We start from the raw sequence: 26582 nt of genomic DNA, 5'->3' as shown, positions 1-26582 counted from the left end.
GCATTGCAGGAGATTGACATAAAATCCATTGTACAAAAGTTTTTTTCGTTCAAAATGCTTTGCAGAATGACCAGATTTGAACCAAAATATACATATGCTCAAAACTATTTCATGAAAGAATATCATAAAGTTAAATCATCACAATATGAAAAACACAAATGCCTGCATTTTTGCCATAACAAGGTAACAATTCAGCTTCCTACAGAATATGTAGGCTTTTGAGAAATTAATTAATGTCAATAGGCCCTTGAAAAGATTATGGGTCAAAAGATGCTAACAGCGCTCTTCATCAACCAAACTGAACATGAGAACACAATTGAAACGGGGGAAGGCCATTCAGTCCTCCAAGCCAGTTTTGTGATTCAGTAAGATTACAGCTGATAATGCCTCAGTGCTACTTTCCTATACTTATTCCTTATCCTTGATTCATAGAAACATAGAAAACCTACACCACAATGTAAGACCTTTGGCCCACGAAGTTGTGCCGAACATGTCCCTACCTTAGAAATTAATAGGGTTACCCATAGCTCTCTATTTTTCTAAGCTCCATGTACCTATCCAAAAATCTCTTTAAAGACCCTATTGTATCCGCCTCCACCACCGTTGCTGGCAGCCCATTCCACGCACTCACCTCTCTCTGAGTAAAAACCTTACCCCTGAAATCTCCTCTGTACCTACTCCCCAGCACCTTTAACCTGTGCCCTCCTGTGGCAGCCATTTCAGCCCTGGGGAAAAGCCTCTGACTATCCACACGATCAATGTCTCTCATCATCTTATACACCTCTTATCAGGTCACCGCTCATTCCCCGTCTCTCCAAGGAGAAAAGGCCAAGTTCACTCAACCTGTTTTCATAAGGCATGCCCCCCAATACAGGCAACATCCCTGTAAATCTCCTCTGCACCCTTTCTATGGTTTCCACATCCTTCCTGTAGTGAGGCGACCAGATCTGAGCACAGTACTCCAAATGGAGTCCAACCAGAGTCCTATATAGCTGCAACATTACCTCTCGGCTCACTAGAACACTACAGCACAAAGCAGGCCATTCAGCCCTTGATGTTGTGCTGACCCATATATTCCTTAAAAATGTACTAAACCCACACTACCCCAAAACCCTCTATTCTTCTTTCATCCATGTGCCTGTCCAAGAGGGTCTAAAGTACCCCTAATGTTTTAGCCTCCACCACCATCCCTGGTAAGTCATTCCAGGCACCCACAAACCACCTGTGCAAAAAAAAACTTACAAATAACGTCTCCCCTAAACTTCCCTCCCTTAAATTTGTACACAAGCCCTCTGGTGTTTGCTATTTGTGCCCTGGGAAACAGGTACTAGATATTCACCCTATCTATGCTTCTCATAATCTTGTAGGCCTCGATCAAGTCCCCTCTCATCCTTCTACACTCCAAAGAGAAAAGTCTCAGCTCTGCTAACCTTGCCTCATAAAACTTGTTTTCCAGTCCAGGCAACATCCTGGTAGATCTCCTCTGCACCCTCTCCATAGCTTCCACATCCTTCCTAAAACGAGGTGCCAGAACTGAACACAATACTCCAAGTGCGGCCTCACCAGAGATTTGTAGGGAATTGCAACATGACCTCTCTACTCTTGAACTCAATCCCCCTGTTAATGAAGCCTAGCATCCCATAGGCCTTCTTAACTACCCTATCAACCTGTCCAGCGACCTTAAGGGATGGATGGATTTGAACCCCCCAGATCCCTCTGTTCATCCACACTCTTACATAACCGACCATTAACCCTGTACTCAGCCTTCTGGTCTATCCTTCCAAAACGCATCACCTCACATTTATCCAACTCCTAAATTCAATTCCACAATTGATGAAGGCCAATACACCATATGCCTTCTTGTGGAAGAAAATTACTAAAGACCTTGTGATAGACATTAAGGGGTTAATGATTTTTTAAAAAGTGTGAATTTAAAAGCTATAACCATTTATCTGTGACGAGTGTACACTGTATGACTGAAATGCGCGCTATAGATGGGATGTGGTGCTTCTTTGTTCTGAGAATTATATGTCTGTGGCTGAGCAAGTCTGACATACCTTTCTGGGAACCAACACTTAAGTAAAATGTATAACCGTTCAAGGACATATTGTGCTACTTCGCTGTTCTGTAGAATTGTAATCTAAATTCCTCCTTACAGCTTTAAATGCTTCTTGTCACGTACGCTTGGGGTATAAATAAGAGTGTACTCTATTGTTAAGCAGAATTCCGGGACTCCATTTTAGAGTTCTTGGGCTCTCCATGACATCATGCATCAATAAATATTTTCTGAAGTAACTTCCCTCCGGGTCCCAGTACTCTTTTCCGCTACACTTCTTAACCACAGTCAACCGGTGCAGCTGCTTTGAGCGTCCTATGGACTCAGACAAGATCCCTCTGATCCTTCACACTGTCAGGAGTCTTATCATTAATACTATATTCTGTCATCATATTTGACCTACCAAAATGAACCACTTCACACTTATCTCGGTTGAACTCAATCTGCCACTTCTCAGCAAAAGCAAGGATATGATGCTGAGGCTTTAAGGCATGGGTCAGACCACACTGGGAGTACTGTGAGCAGTTTTGGACACTTATCTAAGAAAGGACGTACTGACATCGGAGAGGGTCCAGAGGGGTTTCACGAGAATGAAAGCTTGATTGTATGAGGGGTGTTTGATGGCTCTGGGACTGTACTCCCTGGAGTTTAGAAGCAATGGTGGGGGGGGGGGGGGGGGGGGGGGGGGAGGTGGAGTGTGGAATCTTATTGAAAACTCTCGAATATTGAAATGTCTAGAGAGTGGACATGGAGAGGATGCTTCCTATAGCGGTGGCGTCTAGGACCAGTGGACACAGCAGCAAAATAGATGAACGTCAATTTAGAACAGAGATGAGGAGGAATTTCTTTAGCCAAAGTGTGGTAAATGTGTGGAAATCCCCTCAGATCACAAAATTAATCTCCCTTGAACATACTCACCAAATCTGCTTCCACAGCTCTCATGTAGAGATTTTTGCAACCCTCCAATTGAAGAAAATGTTTCAGATGTCCAAGCACTTATTTTGAGACTGCCAACTCTCAATCAATATCCAAGGAAGAACTCTCAGGGACACACATAAATGACAGCCATGCACATGCTTATATTTCAGCATCAGTTTAAAATACACTGCAGATCTGATCAATTCTAGAATTGACTGCACAACAAAAGTTGTACAGATATTGGCTCTCCAGCTACCTTACAACCTGCAACTGCAAAGGGAACAGTCTTGGGAGTTAATCAGTACAACAAATGAACATCTAGAAGTTACAAGAAGCTTGGAGTTTCAGTGTCGAACTGAATTCCCCGTTGCAAAGAAGTTGGGGGCCAAATGCAATATGGAATGAAACAGAGACATACAATGATAATTACAGTAACTTCTTCTCCAGTAAAATATACTATGTTTAGTGAATAGGTGCATAAAATGTTGGTGCATAAAATCATTTTGGTCACTTAAAGAAACACAATGAGGGTTGATTGTTAATGACAACAGTTAATTAATGTCATTCAGTGCAGGAATAACTTTGCCACTTTACAGCTCTATCCTAACTTCCATAAAACATAGGAGCAGAATTAGGCCATTTGTCCCATCAAGCCTGCCCTGTCACTCCATTATGGTTGATTTACTATTCTTTCAACCCCATTCTCCTGCCTTCTCCCTGTAACCTTAGATACCCTTACTAATCAAGAACCCATCTACCTCCACTTTAAATAGACACAATGACTTTGCCTCCACAGTTGGCTCTGAAAGAACTAAGTGGAAAAGTGATTAGGTACATAATGATACTAGAATATTTGTTTTTATTTTTGGATTAATTCACAATTTATTATTTCATCATTCCTTGTAGACTTTCAATAAAATGAAAACAACTCAAGCTCTTTCGAAAAGCGTTCTGCACAGACAAGAAGGGCCGAGATGTGCTGTAATTGTTATATGGTTATAAATGCAACAAATGTCTTTAAACAACTGCTGCCTGCTAACAACAAGGCAATGTTTGCATTCTACTGGACATGAACTTTCCAAAACTGAAACCCCTTGTACAATACTCAAAATAGTTTATCATCTTCAGTGAATTATAGTAAAGGTGCTAAATTAGTGCATCAACTTCAGTAATAAATTCTTGCTGTCAACAATTTGCTATTAATTGCAGTTACTTAAAGTTACATAATCAACTGCTACAGATTTGTACCAAGCAATTAAGCAATGAACAAATATAGTGTCCAGTATAATGCAATTCATATTTAAGTGCAAAATTGACTTTCTTCCCAAATCCTCCTGAATATTATAAACTGCACTGGCAGCAAAAGGCCAGTAAGCAGCACTCCAGGCACACATATTGACATACACATGGAAGAGAATTTTCCTTCAATTCAGCTGAAGAATACATACTGTAAAAATCCATCTTTTCATTTTTGTTGCTATGAAAATTCAGCCAATAGCAAATTTTTCAGCATTACCAGAGTGATTTTTCCCTCTACTGAGGGAGTGAAGTCCTCCATTGGTCACAGTTAACCATGGATATTGCGCCCCAGCTGTATAGATACACAAGCCTGGGCAGATAGCAAGATAGCAAGATAACAGATAGCAAGCTTCCGCTCTCCATGCATCTGAATGACCCAGAGGAATGACAGTTTGGTACAAGCAGAGTCGCAGGAGTTGCCAGTCAGCATTGAACTCAACGTAGGACTGCCTTAGAGCCTCCAGCTCCGGATTTTCCCCTAGGGGTTTACTCCCTAAGCCTTCCCCATGAGAGGCTACAGCCGCAAAGCAGCTGATGTTTGAGATCAGGGTTTTCCTTCTCCACAGCTGTCGAGCCCTATCTGCCCCTCCTCTATTACTTGTAAGCTATAGAGCAATGAATTCATTTCGTTAAAATAATATATGTGCTAATGTTGTGACATAGGAAACACAATCACCGATTTATAGGCAAGCTCTCACAACCTGCATTTGAGAACTTGGTTATGGGAAAAAGTTGAAAAGGTGAGGACCTTATTCCCTGAAGCATAGGAAAATGAGGTGAGATTTGATAGAGATATAGAATAGGGTAAATGCAAGCAGGTCTGTTCCATCAAGACTGAGTGAGAACAGAACTAGTGGTCATGGGCTGAACATGAAAGGTGAAATATTTAAGGGAAACACAAATAAGAACTTCTTCACTCAGACTGTGGAATGAACTGCCAGTGAAAATGGTGGATGCTGGTTCAATTTCAACATTTAAGTCAAGTGGATAAGTAAATAGATGGGAGGGATAGAGAGTGCTATGGTCCCGATGTAGGACGAAGGGATTAGGCAGAATAATATCCAGGCATGAAAAGATGAGCCGAGGGGCTTATTTCTGCACTGTGGTGCTATATGACTCTATGATACAACCAGTATTTATTCCTCAAAAATAAAGAAGAAATTTGTCTGAGTCACCGAAATTAACTGCACTGGCCTTCACTGAGAGGTCCAGCAGTCCCTCAGTAATACCCAGATTTTGCACTCCTGTCTCTCGCATTACATAATATGTCAACTTTCTGACTCAGAGGTGAGAGTGCCAACAATTGCATCAATTGACCATGGCAGACAGTACCACAGCTAAATAAGGTCTGTAAGTGGCATTACTGGAAGCCAAAAGAACAACTGGCTCAAGATAATACTATCAAAAATATCTTTACTTCACTATGATCATGACAGTGATTCAAGAGATGGGGTATCAAGTGGTCAGACTGGATTCCTGTTATCTATACAGATTTGGAAATATCTGGACATTTATTTACTCATCCCCAACTTTTGTATTCACTTACACATCTATATATCATTGTGAGCAAGGAGCCTCCCCCATCTACATGTTGTTTAGTTTTCCAGCAACATTCACAACTGGAGTGTAAGTAGTTCTGGGGGTGCACAAGATCAATTAAGCAAGACCTCATTTCCTTTTTAAGTAATTGGTAAAAGGATTAAGGAGTCAAATAAAACCATTTGCACCCTTCCCCCATACCCCACAGAAGTATTTGATGGCCTAAACTTATTCTCCGAAGCAAAAACTCCCATTACGTTTAAAACTAAAGTTCTTTGAAATGCCAAGATCTCCAGACGAAGAGCTGAAAAGCAACACGAGATTGGGCACCTCCATTTTTTGGCCAGCACAGACATGGGCCAAATTTTCCCTCTTCAATGCCACACATTTATAAGATTTGCTGATTGAAAAGTTGTAGTACCAGAGAGATTTGCCCAAAAACCCAACAAACTATTTTCAGCAGAAAATGCTGAAAAAAAATCAGCAGTTCAGACTGTATCTGAAGACCGAGGGAAAGAAATAATATTTCAAGTCACTAGCATTTCATTAGCTCCAAAATATTCTATACAGATTCTAATTGAAATTCCATGCTTAAATATAGGTATGTTCACCATAAGCAAGTTCTCACCAATAACACTACCTCATCATTGCAGAGCAGTCCTGATCCTTTTCGGTATGAGGTCTTTAAACAATAAATCTTTCCTTCCCAATGATCTTAACAATTCCTGAATTCTGATTTTCCTCTAGTCATTTTCTTCTTTCACTTTCCATGAACCCATCTTTCTCAAAATCTTATCTTGTGCCGGATTATCACTATCCTATCATATCTTGATCTCTGTGATTGCAAAACTGCAAAGGCTTCTAATTCAACTCCTGATAATCCCATTTCAATGGATTGAACCCCAAATTTCTTTCTGCTGCCTTTCCTTTATATCCAATTATTAAGCCACTTCATATTGCGGACTCTTTCTCCAATCTTTTGAATTTCCAATCCTCCTAGCCTTTTTATCTTCTCTAATAAAAGTTAACCTGAAACTCTGTTCATTTTTCCATTGTTGTCTGGCCTGCGGAACATTGAAAACATATTCTGTTTTTGCTTCAAAATCTTAATCATATGTTCCACTTAGAGATAACAAGCTTCTTCCTTTGTTTTACCTCCACATAATTTGTAGCTTTCCCTATCAGTACCTTTCAAAGATACCTGCAGCTGCCGTCTTATTATTCACCATGTGGCTTGACAAAAGTAGCCCAATGAAAGATACACTAGGCCGTGATGTTAAATATTGTGGTAAAGGACAATTTGGTTGCTCCACAAACGCACAGATTTGTGCTGAGTTTTCTATTTTTAATCAATCCAATTCACCAAAGTAGTGGACACAACATGGAAAGTGGCATCAGGAACATTAAATATTTCCAAGCATTTCTAAATTAAAATATAAAAATGGATTCTAGTTTTAAAAAACCACAATTGTACAACCTAACAAAAGTCCATCAGAACAGGAACAACGCTGCTAAGGGAATTTACAAGGAAGCGTCAATAGCTGAAAAGACAGTCTCAACACTTTATAGGGCATCACTTAGCTCAGAGATTTGAAGGTAGAATTTTTAAAAATTCTGCCTCAAAACTTCGACAAGTTTTCTCTTATCCTATTCTGTTCCTGTTTTAAATATCCTTATCCTAGGACTTCAGTCCTAAAGACATGCCTGACTAAAACTTTCCAATTACAATTGATAATAGTTGCAAGAAACTTAAAGTTGTGCTTACCAAATACTAGCAATACCTTGAAGCTTAAAGACATGCTACTCAGGAGAGGTGATGCTCATTTAAAATCTGCTCAACTATGAAAACATCAATAAATCAGACCTGTAGAAAATAAACTAATACTGCTGCGTCCCTTACCTTTCCTGAAAATCGACTGGGCTTCATTCTAAGTGATCTGGAAACTGGACTAAGTAATGACTATTTATGCATATGCTTGGAAAGCAAATATTTGCAGGCTAATCAGCACTACAGCCAAAACTAATGTTGTACCCACAAGAATTTGCAAATGTGCCCTCTCCAGCAGGATCATAATTAGTAAAGCAATCAGTATCACACTAGGCAGAACTATTAACAACTTTTTCATCTGTGTGTGGGGATGGAAGAGAAAATAATTTATTCTGGATTCAAAACCAGGTGGGGGAGGTAAAGGGTGGACTAATACTTTTACTACATTAGTGGACACAAGTTATTACTGGTTTGCATTAATGGATTAACGTACACACAGGAAGATCAGAATTTTCATTGAATGAAAGATTTGGCTGACTTGAACTTTTAACAATTAAAAGATTATTTTTTGCTGGTGCTGGGTATCAGGGTTGGAATTTTTATTTCAAAGATTTCTGCCTAACACAAGAATACATCCATTCTACACTTTTTCAAAACAACAGCAAATCCCAAAGTGAAGTTTTGGTTTGATTCATTCTTGAATCAATCTTGATTGATTCCTTTGTACTCATGATAATCTTGCACTATTAAGCTTAAATACGAGTGCCAACTTAAGAAATCTGATGGTAGGCATGCAATGGCATGGCCCATCTCCTGAAGAAAACTAATTGTAATTTGTGTCTTAAGTGCTAGAAATGCTGATGTGAAAGAGGATGTTGGTTTGCTTTGCTTAACAGTTAATTAGGATGATTTAATAGAGACAGATTTGGCAGTACATCTGTGCAAAGTAGAACTCTATGAATAAGAGCATATTAGGGTAGAGATCACAATGCTGCTTAACATACTTCAAAGTTTCTACTTGGGCAGCCAAAGGGTGCACTGCATGCTGAAGGCAAGAGATCTGAAGAGGTCTAACCTCTCCAGGCTCATCTGTAGTTGAGGTGTAATGTTATGAAATTGAAGCAGGTTGGGAGAGGACTTTGTTTTAGCAAATGTTAATTGTAAAGGTCATTATTGCCATATGCTTCAGTGAAAATAAAAATGATGATGATTTGGAGCTCAACCTCCCATTTCATCCAGCTCCATAACAGAGGTCAGATGCATTGTATGGTGAACAGTTCGAGATTAGCTGCTCTCCAGCAAGAAAACACTTGAAAGAAAGTTGCAGCACTGTGATTGGAATTATTGAGAAAATGTTGGGGCAATGATTTAGCTTGGCTTAACACCAGTCTACATTGAGACCCCCATCTTCAAAATAAGATCAGAACGCTATGATGTAGTAAAATCAATAATGGGAACTAATTTAGTAAAACTGCCAGATCTGAGGAGGGTTCTCCACAGTTGTTTTCGATTAATGGAGTCGAAGCTTTTTAGTCAATGCAGTATCTTGAATTTGAATGTTGACATGCAAGGAAAATCATGTCCATATGAAAAGCAAGTTGCCATGATACTTAGTGTCTTCCTGATGAACCAGATATTGGTGATGACAAAACCATACTCTAAATAATTTTGTCAGATCAAGGACTTACTGCAATGCTCTTTCCAGAGGATTATGTTCTTTCTGATCCTGGAATTGCCCAGGAAAATTAGTTCTATTCCCTTGAGATCGCAGACCTATATTTTTCAACATTGAAAAAATCTTCATCAGACTCTTCCAAAGCCTCCAGAATTAGGGATTTATGCACTAATGACTACAGCATGCTGGTCCCCAATTACAGGGACATGAGATATCCAATTACCACAGAGTTTCTAACTCAAACTAACTCATTGCTTACAGCAGCAGAATGCATCCTATGAAGCCTTGTTTCTTGAGCTGGTCATCCTCTGTCCATCATATATCACCCAGACATGTCCACAGCCATAGTCTGGCTTTGACAATGAATAATGTTTAAATCTATAGCAGTTAGGGCTATCCTAATGTGTCAAGCCCCAAATTTCTTATTGAGTAGTAGAAGCTACCTGGTGAATAATATTCTTTAAGCTATTTCCCAGCAGGTGCCACTTGAGCTTATCAGAAAAAAACCCAGTGACAAAGGAGTCCAGTACAACTGAGCCATACCTTGAAATAACTCCAATAGTTTCCAAATTTGTTTCACTAGATCTTTTAGGTTTACATGGAAAACTGAAGTTTAAGATCTCACTTGAAAGGTAACAGCTCCAACAAGGCAGTACTCCCTCTATATCACAGAAGGGTGTTAGGCTGGATTGCATGCTCAATTCTCTGGAATGGGACAAACTCCCAAATGTAATATCATGCAAGCATAATAAAGACTGAGCTGTTTTCCCCCACTTTATATTGCAAGTAGAGGGTGGTGAATCTGTGGAATTCATTGCCACAGACTGCTGTGAAGGCCAATTCATTGAATATTTTTAAAGTGGAAGTTGGTAGGTTTTTGATTAGTCAGGGTGTTAAAGGTTACGGGAAGGTGACAGAAGAATGGGGTCGAGAAGGAATAATGAATCAGTAATGATGGAATGGCAGAGCCAAATGCCCCAATTCTTTTCTTGTGTCTTATACCATCTTAATACCATAAGGTTATATCAGAAAAGGAAAAATGCACATGGTTCAAAACAAAGAAATCAGAATAAGAATCAGTTTTATCATCGACTTAAATATCATAAGATCTGCTTTTTCCAGTAGTGCAGTACCATAAAATAATAAATTATAAAATTAATAGTGCACAAGAAATGGAATAGTGATCATAGACATTCAGATGTCAGAGGGGAAGAAGATGCTCCTAAAATGTTGAGTGTGGGTCTTCAGGTTCCTGAATCTCCTCCCTAATGGAGAAGAGGGCATGTCTAGAAAATCCAGAATGTAGCTGGGACAAACGCCTAGGAATCCATACTAATTATCTACTTACCCACCAAACAGCTTTCATGAATAAACTTTTGGACTTCCAAAGGAACAAACTGCTAACCTTCTTGCATTTATAAGATAAGACACTTGCTATGTTCCATGTCAGACAATGCAGTAGACCTAATATATTTAACTGTAAAGGTAAATCACACAAGTCGCCATCTTAATTACTCACAATTGCTAAATTAACACATAATTAAGCACAAATATTGTTTACAGATGAGGTGGAGGCAAATATAGAAAGTATCAAACATTTCACTTACCACCCAGGAAGTAGACTCACTATGGGATCCACCTCCGAGACACAATACTGACAGGTTTGATCTCAATTGCAATTGGTGCCTTTCAATATGAGAAATAAAATCTGACCAGTCAGGTGGACTAAAATTCCCAAACTAATCCAAGGATAAAAAATCCTGACTAATAGTTATCCTTGAACAAACGTTTTGTAATTCAATCAATACCTTGCTATTTACAAAAATAACTTCTGCATTTCCTATGTGACAACAATATAAATGCTGGCAAAAAAATTTCACTGGCTTTTGACAACTGTAGCATATCCTACTATATGGAAGTGCTACAGTATAAGAAACACTCAATTTTCTCTATGAATTGCAATTCACTTTCATATTATTGGACTTCAACATTCCAAACTAGTTTTATACAACTGCCAATTATATGATTAGACTTTTCTTAAAATATAAAATTAGTTTCACTTTGAAACTGAACATTTTGATCAAGAAAAGTAGTTGAATTCACCCAATAACTGAATAAGCTACCTGGTTGCTACCTGGTTATGTGTACACAAAAGCCAACACTTACTTCTAAAATAAGTGAGGCTAACAACTCCCACCATTATTTATGAATAAATTGCACAGCACCAGTAAGATCAACCATGCAAAATGTCAAAAGCTGCAAGTGGAGCTGTGCCCCCCTATTAGATTTTCAAAAGACATCTTGTTTTCTGGCTCAAAAGACATTGAGCACAGTGGTGTGTCCTGTTGTAGTGAATGCAAACTAAACTCACCACACAAGTTTCAGTCTGCATACCTCTTAAAAAAAAGTGTGATACATGTTAATTACTACTATACAAATCCTTCTGACATGGATAACTAACTACTTACTGCATGTGGGTAGCACATTCCATCAGCTTGTAATTGCTTTTCCAAAATCTTCAATAACATTTAATTTAAATTTACTTCGTCTCCCTTTGTCCCTTTCCCAAGCTCTCTTAATCTAACATTTGTTTCCCTCTCTATTTTGTTCTCTGTATGTGATTCCTTGATGAATTCATTATTCTAATATTTTGCCTTCCTCTTGACCGCCTCAGTTAAGGAGCTACAAAATTGCCAGCATGTGCACACAAATCCCAGAAACACTGTTGAAGGACACCATATTTACTTGATCTACAACTTACTTGCAAAGTAAACATGCACGTGCAAACCTAAGAAAAACAGGCCTGTTCATCTGCTAGTTCCTGCATATGGCCCAATAAATCCACAACATTCATATCATATTTTCAGTCTGTACTTTAACCCATCACTATCTTGAATAATCACCTGTTTTCATCAGCAACAGACACTTTGACCCTACAACCCAAATATTGATCAGACTTCCGTAGGCAACAGTTAATTCGAAAGGCGTAATTAGCATCCAGACACTAATTGCTGTCCAGACACTCATTATTCAAGTGGTCTCTATGAAACTTCTGCAGGTTTTAAAAACTGATATTCGCACTGACTCCATTAAAACACAGCTAAATAGGACATGTAACATGATGAGCTTTAGGGGCCATATGAAAGTTCGGAACTTGTCCCTAAATCCCAGATAACCAGTTTCGGAATGACCCAATGGGTATGTATATTTGACCTGATAGAAAAAGTCTTTATTTAGAGGCTAACATTTTCCTAGAGAAAGAAAGATGCTACATTAATTGGCCAGTAATTTCTTGCTTTATCTCCATTTCTTTTGAATAAAGGAGTTAGTCACTATTTTCCAATCTAATAGAACCTTCCTTAAATGTGGAGCAGTTGAAAAATTTAAACCAACATAAACTATCTTATCAGCCAGTTGTTTTGAGATCATAGAAATAAGGCCATTTGCTCCTTGTTGGAAAGCACTCGTCATTCATCACACTATGCCTGGACTATTTTCCAAGTTCATTCTGAGAAACAGAGAATGGAAAATAAATAATGGCAATGAACAACAAACATCCTCAGTTCTTACAGATGAATAAAAGGATTATTATTACTGAAACAAAAGACTGGCTCAAAAACACTGCCCTGTAAAAAAATTCTTGTAACAATGCCTAGAGGCTAGCTTGAAATGCATTCAACAACCATCATCTTTTGCACAATGTAAAACCTCAACCATTGGGGTGCTTTTCCCTGATGCCATTTTATTCCAGTTGTACCAAGGTTTTTTTGATGTCACAGTCAAATGTTACCTTAAAATTATTTCTTTGCTGTATGTTTAGACCAATGCTACAATGAGACCTGGAACAGAGTAATCCTGGCAAAGCCAAGGCTTCCATCTTTTCACCAATAAATAACAATGGACAGATTAGGGAGCTAAATTGCATTAGTCCTTTCCTGGACAGGACATATCTGAACATCTCCCACATTGCAGATGGTAGATCAGAATACGATGGAAGTATATTCAAGATCAACACTTTTCTGCATCCCTGTCTGCATCTCTCCAATAAAAGAATGGATTGTCCAGGTTACCACTTCCTAGACTGGAATCATACACAAGGAATAGGAACCAGATGTGAAAAAAAATTAAAGTAACTGTTTACTGACAAGCACTTTCTGATTACTCTGTCCATCTCAAGGCAAAGTTTCCATACCTTAGCCAACAAAGAGTAAAACAAGAGGTCAGGAAGGACAACAAGCTGCCCCAGATTTGAACAAGATATTGGATTACACTGAGTAATCTACGGTAGCTTTCATCGAGTAACAATGATTCAATAGGTGTCAGATGTTTGAAACTAATCCATACAAAGAACCCATACATGAACAATAGAACAAACCTGCCTCCTGAAAGAAATAGATCTAAAATATGGCAACCTTAAAAATAAAAGTTTATCAGCATCTTAATAGGGTGGAAAACTTTACACTGAAGACCTTTTAGCAGCATGCTAATTAGTTTCTCTTTCCACAGATGCTGCTTGACTGAGTTCTTCAAGCATTTCTGATTCCAACAACTGTAATTTTATTGGTTTCCAAGCTGTGAGTGAGCTGGGCTTTATAGAGAATGGAATGCCAGTAGAGAAAGTACTGAAACGATTAAATCAGGAGATTGCACTAGTAATGAAGGATACAGTGGGTCTTGGCAGAAGATGAGCTAAAGTAGCAGCAGAGACAAAAGATGATTTATAAATGGAAGCAATCAATCAATGATAGGAGATAAACAAGATACCAGGGTCACAAACTCAACCAGTGGTTAACTAACTCGAACTGAGGCCTAACAATTTTATTGAACTACAGGCCAGGGCTAAGAGAGATAGAATAAAGGGAAGGATATGATCTCAAATTTCCCAGTATTATATTGACAATAAATATTAACAGTACCCATAAGACAGGGGAGAAATTAGTCCTAGGCAACCTTTTGGCTGATACATTATGCAACAAATCCATAAAGATCACAAAACACAAATCAGATCCACAGGAAAACACCAAAATACATAATAAAGGAGTTGAGGTGTATGGATAAAGACTCAATTGTAAGAAAGCAGTTGGCTTTTCAGCTGATCAAGTCTAGAATAGTTTGCTGTAATCAAGTTTGAGTCCAAAACTCACAGCATGTAATATTAAAATACACCACTACTGATGTTCACCCAGCTTCCAGAAAGCATGAGTAACACCAAGGAAATATTGAACGAACTAAAAAATTTGACTTCTGTGGAACTTAAGAACTAACATCTGCAAAATTCAAATTGTTTTAGTGCTGTTCACATGATTAATAATTATAATCAGTGAGTACTAAACTCTTGTTAAGAAATTCACAAATGACTTGAAGTATTTTAAGATCATAGATCATCAGGCTTTAACCAAGAAGCATCTCAGACAGGTGGGGGAAGTAAGATTTGGGGGTGAAAGGTGAAGGGGAGTGGGAGGAAGAGCATGAAACCTACATCAGAACAAATGAGACATCATCTGCTCCTCCAGCAAACAAAACCACTCGAATCACAATATCAAAGTTGAGAACACAGTAATCTGTATGGCTAACTGTATGTTACCTTTCACCAGGTCATTTGGTGGGGGGGGTGGTCAGGTAGACATTATCAACAGGACAGGTTAGAAAAGGACTGGAAAATTTGAAAAATAATATTCAAGAAAATGGAAATCCTGAGATATCATCCCTCTTTCAAGCAACTTTATTGAAGAACTGATCAACTGCTGTACTTGGCAACCTTGATAAAAGTCAAACATAATTGCAATGAGTTGAGAACAAGATGGCTCCTACTGTAAAAGGTCCACTGCAGAAAATCAGCTTCAAAAATCAATACTTAATGCTCCAAAATGTTTAATTGATAGATAAAAAGTAATTCAAGAAAATTTTCATACAGCTTTCAATACAATTATGGAGCCTTAACGTACGACATAAGTACGATGTTGATCCATCTTTACGCAGCATATATTTGACAAGTATATTCAAATACAGACATACTGTTTTTATTTGTAAGTACTCAAAATGAAATTTAACTGCAGAATGAGAGTGGCTGCATATTCAGCAAATATTCTTATATACTAGTTGTTCATTCTCATAAAGAGTTATGTCAGAATTCATAACCAAAGTAGAATAGTATTGCATATCATAACCAGGCTGCTCAGTGTTGATGGACAGAACACTAAATGCTTTCGTGTTAACCATTCTCGATTACCTTAAACACTTGAATAAACGTGACGGGACCAAAGTCTTAAACGCATTAATTAATCGCTGCCTTAATTACTTTCCTAAAAGTAACCGGAAGTCGTCTTAATCTAAAAACACAAATCATTTACCAAAACCAAAGTGCATTCTCAAAACAAACCAACCCGTCTTCAGACACTCTTCGCGACTGTTTTTAAATAGGCTTAGTTTTAACCTTTGGAAGACGGGGTAAATGTACACTGTTCATCTTTGGTAAAGGCTCAAGTCTCCGAAAAAGGAGCGTCTCCAAACGATCAGATACATTGATTCAGGATTGCACAACCTCGCGGATCAAGTTCACTCGCTCTCTAAGGTCTCTACGGAGAAACCGACGCCACCATTTGAAACAGACTCACAATTCAACAGGGAAAGAGAAAAACAACAAGAACATCAAGCTCTGAACAAATCTAAAAATGAAATCAGAATAGGGAAACCACCGTCCGCATTTTACAAGGGAAAGGGGGCAAGATACGTTTAAATGCTCACTTAGCTTCAAAATCTTGAATCAATTCCAATTTTAATACAAAATTTAAAAGCCCTCACCCCAAAAAGTCTTCACACTTCATAAATATAAATAAGGCGAAACGTCTTTTAAATTATATTTTAAAGCCCAAGAAGCTCGCTTTTCAAATCTTTGCCTATGTTATTTAAAAATAACATGAGATTCTACAATCCTCATCATCCAGAGCTCCAAAAGAAGAATAGGTATTGCCAGTCGGTGGAAGAAAATTATACTCGCTGCAGTTTTTCTCGATTCCAAATGCTGTTAGTTTTATTTCAACATTCTTTTCAAATATATCTTTCCTCGAAGCCACTTAATTACTACAGAACAGAAAGCCAGCCAGGTCCTTCTGTTTTTTAAAAAACATCAATGGCATACTTTTCATCCCGATAAACAATCCAGAGTCCCGAGAAACGATGTTGTACTACTTTGGCATCTGAAGCCAGTGCTTCAACAATAAAAATCAAAAATGGTCCGATCGCTCTTAGCAAACGCGATTACAAGAGCGGAAAAAAAAATGCCAAAACCATGCATACCCACTTGCTTAACATGACAATAGAGTTAAAGACAAAAAAAATTCAAAAGATCGTCTCCAGTTTCGATCTTCATTCTAATACAATCCAAATCAAGGAAGCCAAAAGACCCTCAGTCTCAACACACCCGCAGGTAAAATTCGTTATTTTGAAACAGTACCGATTGCTGGGACTCCCTTTGTTTTTCCAATTTAAGTTTATACTACCAAATTTTCCATCGCCGTCTCGATTCTCTCGCTTTCAACAGGCGGCGGAGTTTTGGCAATTTCTTCATTGTTGAAAGAAAGAAAGATAAAACAAACCAAGGCCAAATCTACTTGGTGCCCATTCTACGATGGATATTACACATCTAAAGTAAAATAAATCAGTTTCACACAATAGATTGTTTATATTTTTGAAAAAAGGGATCAAAGCTCCCATTTCAACAGGCTGCAGTAATCGAGCAGAGGACAAAAACGAAAGCCCGGCTTCACCTGAGGGTTTGCGGATTCAACAACAAAAAAAATTCACGAAACTCAAGTCAAACTCCAGCATTTTATTTTAGAAATTGCCCCTCTTCGGGTTTCCGCGTTTGTATACTCACCGTGCACGGCCGCCTCAAGTCTCCCCCAGCTCGGCTCATAATGTCCAGCTGCCCGGCTCACGATGCCCGTAACTCCGAGCCCGGGCACACGGGCACCGGCTCCCTCTCACCTCTCGAACCGCGCCCAAAAAATTAAAACTCTCCTTGGCTCACAAGTTTATTTGTTTTATTCTCTACGTGTCCGTGTGTGTGTGTGCGTTTTCTCCCCTTCGTTCACCAGCACACACAATTCGCACGAACGCAATCTCACCAGCCGCGTCTCTTTTACTCCGGAGCGCTACTTAACACACTTTCCACGGACACCAAGCCAAACCGTCGCCTGCCGCTCGCCGACTCCCTCCGAGTACCTTCGGCAAACTTCGGCAATGCCCGCTCTATGGCGTCATCGGAACCGAACGCGCTCGCAGGTTGACGATCGGGAGGGCGTGGGGGGGGGGGGGGGAGTGGTGCGAAGAAGCGGAGAGAGGTTTCCAGCCAAAGTACAGAAAGGGAATGTCGTGCTCTCATCAACAATGCAGCCACTGTGACAGATCCCGCCAGCGAGACCTCGAGAACACGCGTAGACAGAAGATTTTGAAAGCGCATTCGATGGAAGTGGAAGCCTCCCCTGTTGGATTTGTGCAAGCTTTAAATAGTCTATGAACCGACGAGTGCAGAAAGCACCCAGACGTGGAAGCATTGTAAATTGTGCTGCAGTTTTAACCGGTGATTGCGGGTTTATAAAACGTTTTTACGCAGTTCAGTTGTTCTTTTTTTCAATACTTGTAATCTGAAAACATGTTATCACGGATAAAAGGTTGTAAAGAGTAAAATATGAAGTTAAACTGGAAAATCAAGCAAACGAGAATGATTTTTTTTCGCTACATGCACACTCGGGGGGAAAAACTAAAGTGGTTAAATTACAGGTGGTATCTGCGGAAATTACTAAAATATTCTAATAAACTTTCTGCCAATGTAGCTAGAGTAAAAGCTCGGAGGATTAGAGGGAAAGTAATAGAGGCAAAGGGTAAAGTTGATCAATGTTTTATTTTAGAGGCTATTACCAATGGGTTCCATAGACCTCAGTAATCGTTCCCTTTGATAGTTTTTGACTCAAAGGTAGGGACATGATATAGAAGTTTGCAGCTGATATTAAAAGCGACTTTGAGTTCAGCGGTGAAAAGGAAAGCTTTAGACTTCAGAAAAGTAGGTCTGGTCAGTTGGGCAGAAGAGTGGGAAATGGAATTTAATTCTTAGAAATGTGAGGTAATTCCTGTGGGGAGATAGAACTTCTGAAGGGAATACACAGTGGACAATGAACTGGAGTGTACGCCAGAGATCTTTAAATGTAGTAGGGTAAGTCAATCCAGTAATTTGAAAGGGCGTTGGTATATTGCCTGAGGCATAAAATATAAGAAAAAGATTGGGCTAAAACTGCACCCCACACTATTTGGCCCACTGTAGTGCAAAGTATTGTGGTCTCCAAGTATCCAGCAAGATAAGATTATGCCAAAAATGGTGCAGTGGAAGTAAATGAAGAAGTTGCTAAGTCTGGAAATCTTGGCTGTCAGAAGAAAGGATAGGATGCTGCAGGTGCACTCTGTGGAACATAGAAGCTGAGAAATGAAGGAACTAAGGCAGAATGAGTAGGGAGGGACTTTTATTCTTAGCAGAGAAATCAACAACCATAATTGGAAGAAACCTGAGACAGGAGACAAGGTTTTTTTTCATCCAGAGGATGGAGTAAAACTCAAGAGAAAACCTCTTTACAGATTTAAAAAGTACCCCAAGAGCAGTGAATTGCAGGAGGATGGACCTATTGCTGGGAGACTCTGTAGATCTTTTTAACCAGTACAAACATAAGACCATAAGATATAGGAGCAGAAGTGGACCATTCAGCCCATCGAGTCTGTTCCGCCATTCAACTATGGGTTGATCCAATTCTTCCAGTCATCCCCACTCCCCTGCCTTCACCCCATACCCTTAGATGCCCTGGCTAATCAAGAAACTATCTATCTCTGCCTTAAATACACCCAATGATTTGGCCTCCACAGCAATTTGTGGCAAAACAATTTCACAGATCTACCACCCTCTAACTAAAGTAATTTTTCCGCATCTCAGTTCTAAATGGACGACCTTCAATCCTGAAGTCATGCCCTCTTGTCCTAGAATCCCCTACCATGGGAAATAACTTTGCCATATCAAATCTGTTCAGGCATTATAACATTTGGAATGTTTCTATGAGATCCCGCCTCATTCTCCTGAACTCCAGGGAATACAGCCCAGGAGCTGCCAGACATTCCTCATACAGTAACCCTTTAATTCCTGGAATCATTCATGTGAATCTTCTCTGAACCCTCTCCAATGTCAGTATATCCTTTCTAAAATAAAGAGACCAAAACTGCACACAATACTCCATTGTGGTCTCACAAGTGCCTGAGAGACTCAATATCACACCGCTGCTCTTATTTTCTATACGTCTAGAAATGAATACCAACATTGCATTCACTTTCTTCACAACTGACTCAACCTGGAGGTTAACCTTTAGCGTATCCTGCACAAGGGCTCCCAAATCCCTTTGCATCTCTGCATTTTGAATTCACTGCCAATCTAAATAATAGTCTGCTTGTTTATTTCTTCCACCAAAGTGCATGACCATACACTTTCCAACATTGTATTTCATTTGCCACTTCTTTGCTTATTCCCCTAAACTATCTAAGTCTCTCTGCAGGCTCTCTGTTTCCTCAACACCACCCACTCCACCACCATCTTTGTATCATCGGCAAATTTAGCCACAAATCCATTAAACCCATTGTCCAAATCATTAACATACATTGTAAAAAGCAGCAGTCCCAACACTGACCCCTGTGGAACTCCACTAGTAACCGGCAGCCAGCCAGAATAGGATCCCTTTATTCCCACTCTCTGTTTTCTGCCGACCATTCAATGCTCCACCCATGCTAATAACTTCCCTGTAATACCATGGGCTCTCATCTTGATAAGCAGCCTCATGTGCGGCACCTTGTCAAAGGCCTTCTGAAGATCCAAGTACACCACATCTACTGCATCTCCTTTGTCTACCTTGTTTGTAATTTCCTCAAAGAATTGCGGAAGGTTTGTCAGCAGTATTTTCCTTTTAGGAAACCATTCTGGCTTTGGCTTATTTTGTCATGTTCCTCCAGATACTCCATAATCTCATCCCTAACACTCGATTCCAACAACTTCCTAACCATTGATGTCAGGCTAACAGGTCTATAATTTCCTTTCTGCTGCCTCCCACACATCTTAAATAGCGGGGTAACATTTGCAATTTTCCAGTCATCCGGTACAATGGCCAGAATCTATCGATTCTTGAAAGATCATCATTAATGCCTCCACAATCTCTCCAGCTACTTCCTTCAGAACCCGAGGGCACATTCCATCAGGTCCAGGAGATTTATCCACCCTCAGACCATTAAGCTTCCTAAGCACCATCTCAGTTCTAATTTTCACTCACGTACTTCACTTCCCTGATGATGTTGAATGTATGGTATACTGCAGACGTCTTCTACTGTGAAGACTGATGTGAAATATAATTTAGTTCCTCTGCCATCTCTGCGTCTCTCATTACAATATCTCCAGCATTATTTTGTATTGGTCCTGTATCTACCCCCGACTTTCTTTTACCCTTTATATACTTAAAAACGTTTTTCGTATCTTCTTGGATATTAGTCACCATCTTTTCCTTCCTAATGACCTTCTTAGTTTCCTTCTGCAAGTTTTTAAAAGCTGCCCAATTCTCTATCTTCCCACTAGCTCTGGCTTCCTTGTATGCCTTCTCCTTTGCTTTCACTTTGGCTCTGACTTCACTTGTCAGCCACGGTAGTGTCCTTCTTCCCTTTGAAATTTTTTTCTTATCTGGAATATATCTGTCTTGCACTGCCCTCATTTTTTGCAAAAACTCCAGCCATTGCTGCTCTGCTGTCCTTCCTGCAAATATCCCTTTCCAGTCAACTTCGGCCAGATCCCCTCATGCCATTGTAATTTCCTTTATTGCACAGAAATACTGACACATTGAATTTTGTATTTTTCCCTCTCTAGTTTCAATGTGAACTCGATCATATTGTGATCACTGTTCCCTCAGGGTTCCTTAACCTCAAGCTCTCATATCACCTCCGAATCATTGCATAACACCCAATCCAGCACAGCCAATCCCCTAGTGGGGTCAACAACAATTTGTTCTAAAAAGCCATCCCTTGAAGACATTCTACAAATTCTCTCTCTTGAGGTCCAGTACTGACCTGGTTTTCCCAATCCACTTAATATTAAAATCCCCAACGACATCATGACATTGCCTTTCTGACACGCCTTTTCTATCTCCTGCTGTAATTGATAATCCACATCCCGGCTGCTGTTTGGAGGCCTGTATACAACTCCCTTTAGGGTGCTTTCACCCTTCCCATTTCGTAACTCAACCAATAGAGACTCTATACCTTCCAATCCCATGTCATCTCTTTCTAATGATTTAATATTATTTCTTATACACAGAGCCACACCACCCCCTCTGCCTACTAACCTATCTTTCTGATACACCATATATCCTTGGATGTTCAGCTCCCAATGGCAGCCATCCTTTAGCCAAGTTTCAGAGATGGCCACTACATCATATTTGCCAATCTGTTACTAAATTTCAAGATCATCCATTTTATTCCTTATGCTGCGTGCTTTCAAATATAACACTTTCATTCCGGTATTTGTTGCTTTCTGTTTTAAGTGCACCATGCCTCTATTGCCCTGTAACTAACTTATCCCACTGGCTTGATTATGCCTCATCACCTAACTGTTCTTTCCATTATCTCTGTTGCATGCTATCTTTGATTTCTTTCTGTTTACCCCTTCCTCAGCCCTATCACTGCGGTTCCCATCCCCCTGCTAAATTTGTTCAAATCCTCCCTAACAGCTCTATTAAACGTGCCTGCTAGGATATTGGACCCCTTTGGGTTCAGGTGTAACCTGTCCTTTTTGTACAGATCATACCTCCTCCAGAAGAAGCCCTGATGATCCAGAAATCTGAAGCCTGCCCCCTACACCGGTCTCTCAGCCACACATTAATGTGCCTGATCATGCTATTCTTGCATGATGGACCAAGTGTTCTGTGCTAAATCGTTCACTGATTCTCTACTCTGCTCTTTCACCTTTCAGTTTCATCTTTTTTCTGTCATTTCCAGTAATTTCTTGTCCATCCACTCTTTCTCAGACACAACATATAAGAAGGGAGTGACAAGAAATGATTCCCTACTTCAGAGTTCTTTTTATGTTGGTCGCCTCACTACCCCGCTCTCAGTTCTGATGCAGGGCTTCAACCTGAAATATTGCCAATTTCTTCCTACTGGTGCACCTTCTTGGGTGTTCGCTTTTGTTCTCTTCGACCACCTACATCAAAAGACTTTTACCACTTCTGGTGAAAGGTTGCCAGCCTTCTAGAGTATCGCAAGTTTCTTTCACCACAGATGCTGCTGAGTATTTCCAATGTTTTCTTTGAATATTTCATTAGCTCTGAATCCATCCTGGTTAAATGTCACAAGTATTATTGCATTAGTCCATTGTATCCATTTGGACAAGGAGATCATTGTATTTCTTTCACTTTCTGAGCTATTTTGTTCATAAATATGCCACTTAGCAACAAAATGTACACACAGTGGCCACTTTATTAGGTATCTCCTGTCCCTAATAAAGTAGACACTGAGTATATGTTTGTGGTCTTCTGCACTTCAAGGTTCAACGTGCTATGCATTTAGGGGTGCTCTTTGCTCTACCACTGTTGTAACTCATGGTTATTTGAGTTACTGTCACATTCCTGTCAGCTTGAATCAGTCTGGCTATTCTTCTCTGACCTCTCTCATTAACAAGGCTTTTTCGCCCTCAGAACTAATGCTCACTGGATGATATTTCTGTTTTCCACCTCATTCTCTGTAAACTCTAGAGACTGTTGTGTTGTGTGTGAAAATCCCAGGAGACCAGCAGTTTCTGAGATACAAAAACCACCTCATCTTCCCTATTCCAATGTTTAGCCTGAATAGCAAATTAATCTCTTGACAATGTCTGCAAGCTTTTATGCATTGAATTGCCATCACATGATTGGCTGATGAAATAGTTGCATTAATTAGCAGGTGTATCTATTAAAGTGGCCACTGAGTGTATTTTTTATTGTTGTACAATATTTTAAAACTCTCCACAGGTAAGAATAAGCATATACCAAACAAAAGAATACTGTAATCAAATAAGTCGATTTTGATGGGATTACAGAAGTAATGAGTGCTACATCACTGTCTGGTATGGAGCGGCTACTGCACAGAACTGAAAGAAGCTGCAGAGGATTGTAAATTCAGTCGGCTCTATCTTGGGTACTAGTCTACAAAGTACCCAGGACATCAAGGAGCAGTGTCTCAGAAAGGCAGCTTCCATTATTAAGGACCTCCAGCACCCAGAGCATGCCCTTTTCTCAGTGTTACCGTTGGGTAGGAGGTACAGAAGCCAGAAAGCACACACTCAGCAATTCAGGAACAGCTTCTTCCCCACTGCCATCCAATTCCTAAATGGATATTGAACCCTTGGACACTATCTCACTTTTAAAATATATATTATTTCTGTTTTTTGCACAATTTTTAATCTATTCGATATACATATACTATAATTGATTGATTTATTATTATTTTATTTTTTTCTTCTATATTATGTATTCCGTTGTACTGCTGCTGCGAAGTTAACAAATTTCATCTCATGTGCTGGTGATAATAAACCTGATTCTGATTCTGATATCCAAGAGGAGGCATTTTTGGAGAAAATTAGACTGTGCAGCTGAAATAGCTTTAGGATCTGCCACTGAGAAAGCAGCAGATGGAATGAAGGAATTGAGGAAGCAGCAAAGTTGGAACGGCAAGGGACTTGTGCAGGAAGGTAAGGCCAAGGATACTTATAGAGGTAAGGATTGATGAAGCCATGGAAACATTTGACAATGAGAATAATTATTTTGAAATTATTGCATTGAAGATGAAATAGCTAGTAAATGTAAGCGAGTGCAGGGAGTATTGAAAGTTAAACATTGTCTGGTTAGAATGTTTTGGTGCAACTGTGAGATCTTGGGAGAAAATTTGCCAGTTGATTTGGAAGAGTGGGAGACAAGGTTAACATGTAATGTTGAAAACAAATAAAAGATGTCAAAAGCATGGAAACTGTGATAAACTGAAAGGGAACAGGCCTGTATCACTTCAAGATCAAGATTGTTTAATGTCATATTCAGTGTAAAGGAGAACAGTGTAATTGTTACTCCAAATTTGATGCAGCATATAAAACACCATAAGAATAAAGAACGCAAAAGACAAAATAATTATGAATATAAAAGCAATCCTATAAGGCTTGGTTGACTGAAATCCTTGACTAGAAGCTTTGAAGCACTGTCCAAGAACTTAGGTCTGATAATGGGGGAATCTGGCATCAGAATGAGAGTGGCACTGTCAAGGTCGGGAGAATTCAATTGTCAGACAAGATGCTGATAGAATTATCTGACAGGTACAGATATCAAAGGACAATTGCAATTTGCAAATAGGAAAATTTGAATTTGGCAAATATTTTCAAATGCACAGCAAGATTTACAAGTAGTGGATAATCCAGGTAGATGTCCAGAAAAGATTTAGTGTATATTTACACTTTAATATCTGAAATATATTATAAAATGCACAAGATCTTGGTATCCTCTGTCAACGTGTATCAGCATAGAAACAAAAGGTCTTGATGTTGTAAATGGTAGAAAGGATTTGGGGAGTCCGAAGTTAAGTACTCCCTGCCTCTGACGTTCTGTTGTTGCTGCAGTATTTTTGTGGCAAGCCAGTAATTTTGGTCAAAGTTGATCCCCTGGATATCGATGACATATGTTAAGGGTAGCTGTTTTAATCTCCGACAAGAGAGAATTGTGTGGCACTTTTGTGACCCAAATGTTACTTGCCACTTAACACCCCATGACTCAATATTGTATGAGTCTTAAACAAGCTGGATGAACTCAGCAGGTCGGGCAGCATCCATTGAAAGGAGCAGCAACGTTTCAGGCCGAGACTCGTTGACTGCTCCTTTCAACGGTTGCTGCCCGACCTGCTGAGTTCATCCAGCTTGTTTGTACGTGTTTATTTGACCACAACATCTGCAGTATACTTTGTGTTTTCTATGAGCCTTGCTGCAAGCAGGAATGGATTGCTTCATTGGTTGTAAAATTGTGAATAGAATCAAACTTGTTCAATAAGTAAATCTCCACTTCTGACCTTATGATGCCAAAAGCTTAGCAATGCCACTGGTAAAGATGGTTGCCACCAAGGATACTGGCTGGAGAAATTTCTGCCACTGAGATGCATGATTCCCAGCAACCACCAGCTTCCTCCTATGTGTGAAATATGGCTCTAACCAATGGAATTGATTGCCTTTTACTAGAGCTCCTTGATGCTACACTTAGTCAAATATGACCTAGATATTAAGGATGGCCAGCCTCGGTTCAGCTCTAGAAGGCGATTCTTCGATCTATATTTGGATGAAAACCATGTTGTGGCTCAAATCCCCAAATAAGCAGTATCTCCAAACTGAGCGCTGGTGAGCAGGTGCATTGTTGTTGACGTCTTCTGTCACAACATTGACGATTGAGAGCAGACCAACTGAATAGTAATTAACCAGACTACAATTTGTTTTCCTTTGGCTGAACCTGGGCAATTTTCCATATTGTAGGAAGTGCAGGTAGTTGCCAAAAGCATCTTCAGTCAAGATATTGTCTGCCCCATAGTTATTTACTTCGTATTCTGATAACCGAGGGAAGTACCATCTGGAGACTAACTATGGTTGGAAAGCGATTCAAACAAGACAAAAAGACCAAAGGAACAGAAAAGAAAGTGGAGAAGGCAGAATGGGTGTATGGGATTGGAAAGTGGATTAGCAGTAATAAACAAAGTTCTGCTGGAAGAATTAATTGGTTGGCAGTGATTGGAATAGAAATATCTCCATGAGTTAAGTACAGACTATGTTTACAAGGAACTGTTTGTAAAAAAAAATGGATTGGAGTTTGGGCAATTCAGGCTGATAAAGGGTCTCATCATGAAGGTTGGACAATTACTTCCATGAAGTCAGACCACAGACCATAAGACTCAAGTGCAGTATCAGGCCAGTCTGCTGCACCGTTTTATCATGGTTGATTTATTATCTTTCTCAACCCCATTCCCCGAGCTTCTCCCCGTAATCTTTGATGCCCTGACTAATTAAAAACCTATCAAACTCTGCTTTAAATATATCCAATGACTTGGCCTTCATGGTTGTCTTTGGCAATGAATTCCACAGATTCACCACCGTCTAGTTAAAGAAATTCCTCTGTTCTAAAGGGACGTCTTTCTATTCCGATGCTGTACCCTTTGGTCCTAGACTCCCCTGCTAAACAAAACATCCTCTGCACACCCACTCTATT

General features: G+C 39.5%; 1 protein-coding gene across 4 annotated transcripts in view; it reads right to left on the bottom strand.

Annotated features, from left to right (window-relative positions):
• The window catches only part of LOC132401802 (receptor-type tyrosine-protein phosphatase F-like), a 362488-nt gene extending 345023 nt beyond the window's left edge, over window positions 1-17465 (bottom strand). For 3 of the 4 annotated variants that reach the window (XM_059984023.1, XM_059984025.1, XM_059984026.1), the window contains exon 1: window positions 17132-17464. The gene's annotated coding sequence lies outside the window, so the exon portion shown is untranslated. Of the gene's footprint in view, window positions 1-17131 lie in introns of all 4 variants that reach the window. The other variant, XM_059984024.1, reaches the window with a different exon arrangement.
• Between the last annotated feature and the right edge of the window lie 9117 nt (window positions 17466-26582).

Source organism: Hypanus sabinus, chromosome 11 (assembly GCF_030144855.1).
Source record: "Hypanus sabinus isolate sHypSab1 chromosome 11, sHypSab1.hap1, whole genome shotgun sequence".
NCBI classification, from domain to species: Eukaryota; Metazoa; Chordata; class Chondrichthyes; order Myliobatiformes; family Dasyatidae; genus Hypanus; species Hypanus sabinus.
The sequence above is the reverse complement of the archived record's forward strand: the minus strand, read 5'-3'. Positions and strand labels throughout refer to the sequence as shown.